Raw genomic sequence first — 5584 nt, forward strand, 5'->3', positions numbered from 1 at the left:
AAATTTTAAATGATGTTTAATGAAATTTTTCATAAAATAAGTCCTTATATATAAACAAAAATAGAGACTGTTAAAGTATATAATTTTTTTGTACGAACTCAACTACAACTCTTTTTAATGACTAACAACAAATACTAATATCATCCATTTTGATAATGCTTTTTAAAAAATAATTATATTAAAATCAATAAGTTTTACATGTGTTTCAAATTTTTATTTATCATATATTATGTAAACAACATAATTTCTGTTTTTTTTTAAACAAATCTATACTAACATTTTGAATGACGAGCTTTTTATATATTTGAAGAATAATATAAAAATATCTTATGTTTATAATATCATATATTTTACTAATCTATATTTAAAATGTATAAAATAATAACTTGATGTTGGGTAGTGTCTGACTTGAAGCTTTCACACAACTGAGAACTCTTTGAAGTAAACACAATATCACCACTGTCAAAATAAAAATTAAATAATATTCATTAAATAAAATTAAAAAACTAAATATATAATATAAACTTATCAAAATTCAAGATAGTAGAGAAAAAGCTTGGAGAAATAATTTTTGTAGAGAGAAGGTGGAGAGAAAATTTAGAAAGAAAGTTTAGAGAGAAGGTAGAAACGAAAAATGATAAGAGGAGTGGAGTGATATTTATAGAAAATTCTTGATCCTTTGTGGCGGCCAAAGTAGCCACAAAATCCAACGGTAACCAAATCCTTTGTGGCAGCTTTTACGGTCAGAAAAGAAAACATTTGTGGCATCCTAAACAGCCACAAAGTACAACGGTACATTGGACATTTGTGGCGGCCTTTGCAGCCACAAAGTGCAACGGTCCACTAATTTTGTGGCGGCCTTTACCCTCATAAATGGGTGATTTTGTGGCTAAAAATGCCCTCACAAAGGACTATAATTTCAGCTGGATTTTGTGGCGGCCTAAGCCCTCACAAAATGACAACGTTGTGATTTTGTGAGGGCTTAGGCAACCACAAAATCCAGCTGAAATTTTAGTCTTTTGTGAGGATTTTTTCAGTCACAAATAAAGACCAATTTGAATTTTAGTATCTGTGATCGCTTTTTCGATTACTAATTTGTGAGGATTTTTTAGGCCACAAAATATTTGTAAAGTTGGTCACAAATAGAATGTTTTCTTGTAGTGATTTCGGAGCCTAACTCCTGACTAGAGAATAGCTATTCTTCTAAAGCACTAATAAGCTAATGATTACTTTCCTCCCCATGCCCTCACCATATACCCCGTAACAGAATCACACGAGGCCTACTGCCACCTCACTAACCAACTTTTCCTTCTCTCTCTTGGCCCGCTTTCTTTATCCTAGTATAAATCTTCCATATAATAGGCCTCTTTGCAGTTAGGCCTACCTCTGTTTCAGGCCCATTATTCAGGTACCTATCAATCTAGATGTTGTAGTTTTCTGTTAAGCAATGAATAATTAGGCTTACGAAAATTTAAAGTTTGATTTAAATACTATAGTCCTGTTTACAAATTTACCATTGAATTGTATCGACTTGCTCCACTCGAACATCTACTTATCACTGAATATGAGCTATACTCGAAAAAGTTGTATTTATATGCAAGTCTTTTTTGGCAAATCACTCCTCCAAAAATCTCTCTTATATATTAAATGTCTTAGCCTAAGGTATTCCTTTATCTCTAAAACTTTTAAACAATCATTTTAGCTATGGTAAAGTTGTCAAATTTAGTGCCACTCAATAGACAACCAAAGACACATCATTTCAACATTAGTTTAGACTACACTACATTAATATTAATATTTTTATTTTTATAGGTATCTTTTTTTAAGTTTTAAACTACAGTTGTAGTCATGATACGATTCTCGACATTTCAATGTCTATATTGTATCCAATGAGGAATTCCAAGCACTACATTGACTAAACTTTGAAGAAAGTAATAGAAAATGAAGAATTTGAATTTATGAATAAGTGACATGATTCCTAGAATATCTTTAACATTGGAATCAGAAATGAGAAAGTAGGATCTATTCACTCTCTTTAGGGGTTGACACAGTGATTAAATTTTATTCACTTCTATATGCATAAGATAGATAAAAAGTACATCTCTTCACAAAATTAGAAACTAATAATTTATTTAAAAAAAATTGTCGTCCTATTGACACATGATAGAATTTAACACCTAATAATTAAATTATTTTTATTTTAATTCGTTGTAAAGATCTCGTGCAAACGCACTTAATAACATAAAATAGAAGTGTAAATTTTTTCCAACTTAACAGAAAACTTTTCTTAAAATATATAGATAATATAATATTACTACAATTATAAGTTCCTAATGTAGTTCAGTATCTTGACTATAGGAATGTAATTATGTAATGGAAAGAATTAATAAGTAACCGACCAATTCTCAATAATTATTTCCATGTTCCATTAGATTCTTCAATAATGTTTTTTATATTTCTTATATGATGTGTTTCTTCAATACTCAATAATACATTACTCAATGATTTCATTGATTTGTACCTTACCTCAACTTTTTTTATGTAATCATACAGAAAATCAAGATCTTTGCTTCAAAAGTAATTCAAAGTTTTCATGCTAAATTCTAAAGAAAAATCAAATCAATGAAGATTAAGAAGATAGAAAAGAAAACCCCCATCAAGCAGACAAACCATATGCCTATAACCTTATAAAGAGCTTCTAGGGTACCCTAAAAGAAATTAGGGTTTTGGTATAATTGTCTTTTTAATCCATAAGTGAATGACATAATTCTTTTGAATCAATAAACTATATGTAATTAGATATTGGTTCGCGCTTTGCACATAAATATTTGATATATTAAACTAAAATTGAATTGTATTTAAATTTTATCAATATTATTATTTGAATTTAAAAGTAAAAATAAATAGTAGATAATAGTTTTTGAATGATATATTAGAAGTAGACAAATTATATAGTGCACAAGTTAAGTAAGTCTTGTATCTTGCATAAACTTTTATCAATCATTGGATTATAAGAGATGCAAGATGATCTTACTTATGCACATTAGACAAAACCTTAAAAATAATTGTCTTTAGTATGAAGTTTATTGTAATTTTCTATCACTCTTGTAGATATGTTCAAAGTGATTGAGAATGATTTAAAAAATCAAAGTTATAATATTTATTTGCACTAATTATTTTTGGCTTCATATACTCAAACGATAATTTACCTTTTACCCATACATTATAATTTATCTGGTATTAGTCATAAAAATACATTGAAGTATTTCAATTAAATATATATGATAGATCCTTTTGTAAAACAATTTGAAAGGAAATTTATGAGTTGTAAATATTAAAATATAGGAAAATTGAAACAACAAAATTAAAATAGTTTAAAAATGGACATTCATAAAAATTGCTAAGTTATTGAAGAAAAGTTATTCAATATTATGCAATAATATTTAAATTGTGTATTTGAGGAATACCATTTTAAAATATTAAAAAAAATATATATATTATAATAAGTTAGACCCATAATATATAAGTTATCAAACCAATACATTATGAACTCCAAAAAATTGAGACATATAACAATGAAGCTTTAGGATTCACATATTGAACTCTTTCAACTTAGTAATTAAATGAACTTTTACGATCTATTGCAAGTACATGAATCTGTGCCACAATTAGAACTCAATAGTTGCTATTAAGGAAGTGAAGAAGAAAATGAAGACAAGGAGGATGCACGGAATTATATGATATGATGGACTAAAGCTACAATGCAATTTTAGATATAAAACTAAATAATTTTAATAGACAAGTGAGAGTTACCAAATTTATTATATGATATAATTACATAGTAATGAGCAGGGAAGGAATGAGTTTCCGTTGTAAAATTAGTGCAAAAATAACACATAAACAATAATAAAGTGGAAATCTTAATGGAAGAATGCATGTGAGCAATAGAAAAGTACGGTAGCATGATGCATTTTGAAAGTATTATATCATAATATATTTGATGTTACAAAATTTATATGTAAGCCATAAGAAGATCAGAATTGTCAATAAATATGACTGATAAATTGTTTTGTCAATAAATATGATTGATAAATTGTTTTAATATATTATAATAGATATCATTTTTTTAATATATTTTCTGTTATATTTGCAAAAAAAAAAAAAAAGTTACAAGATAAATGATATTCAAAAATTAGTAAGTGATTATTGTTATTAGTGTGAGATATTACTATTCATAGATACATATATATAACTATTTTTTTTATAATATTATTGTAGTTTTAGATTGTTCTGAAATTTTTAATGTTAATGTAATTTTTAACTTTTTACTATAATATTTTATTTCACTTAAGATTGTACTAAAACAGTTAATGATTGGTTTTTTGTGCATCTTTTATATTGAAAGCTATCATAATTTGATATGTCTTCGCCTTATAAATATATTTTATGCTCTACATTTTCTATAACACGATGAGAGACATTCAACTTTTCTTGATGTATAATACTTGAACATAAAAATTTGTAAGCCATAGTGTATACATCTCAATGGAGAGAACTTTTCTTGGGAGTGAATAAAATATAGCTTACTTATTATATATGTAAGGATAGTTTAAATTCTAATATAAAAAGGAAAATTAATTTTTTTGCATTATTTATTGATAAAAAGCTTATGGCTAAAATTCCATGATCCCTTCAACTATATCTTACCTTTTAAATCTTTTTATTAATCATTCTGTTTAGTTCCTTTTAACCTGAAAATAACAGAGTGGACACATGGAATTCTCACAACCTGATCAAGGATCGAAAATAAAGCAATGATTCTGTTGAGAAAATGACAAGAGACCAAGAGTCACTAAATCATATAATAAAATTCATATTGCAATTAATTATGAACTTTGGATTTTGATTTATACATATTTTTGTACTAAGGAGAAGAATGAGTGGTTGAGGATAATTTCTTTACTGATTAAGCTAAGCAACCATTTAGATTATCCTTGACCGGCCATATGCTAACACTAAAAATGGCCATACCTTAATTGAGATCCTTTTAATCAGCCTTTCTTTCAATGTTTAAAGACCCACCACCCACATGATCAAAAATACATTTTTCTTCTTTAGATTATAGATTATATCACTAATCATAAAGTGGACATTTTAATTGGACATGCTCTTTGCATCATGTAGGTAAATATTTTAAATTGCTATTGTAGTTGGACAATTGTTGTTACGATTAAATGACAATTTTATGGAGTATTATAGAAAAATATTGATAAATTTAGTTGATAAATTGTAACTAATATGGGATAATATGGTTAGTTGTAGACATTTCTAAAATATTAACGTTTAGATTACATTTGTAGTTGTTGTGGATAGCACTTTAAAGAGTAAATAACAAAAGTGTTTTTGAAATTGTAAGTGTCAAGACAATATTTTTCTTAAAATTAACAAATATTTTAAAATAAGGCATGAAACTGAAAATTCTTCATCATATTAAAATGTTAGTGTTATAGTGAAAATTTGCGTTAACTCAGTTATATTTAGTTGATTCTCAAATCTTGTAGTATTAAAATGAGTCATTGCATTT

Source organism: Cicer arietinum, chromosome 2 (genome assembly GCF_000331145.2).
Source record: "Cicer arietinum cultivar CDC Frontier isolate Library 1 chromosome 2, Cicar.CDCFrontier_v2.0, whole genome shotgun sequence".
Lineage (NCBI taxonomy): Eukaryota > Viridiplantae > Streptophyta > Magnoliopsida > Fabales > Fabaceae > Cicer > Cicer arietinum.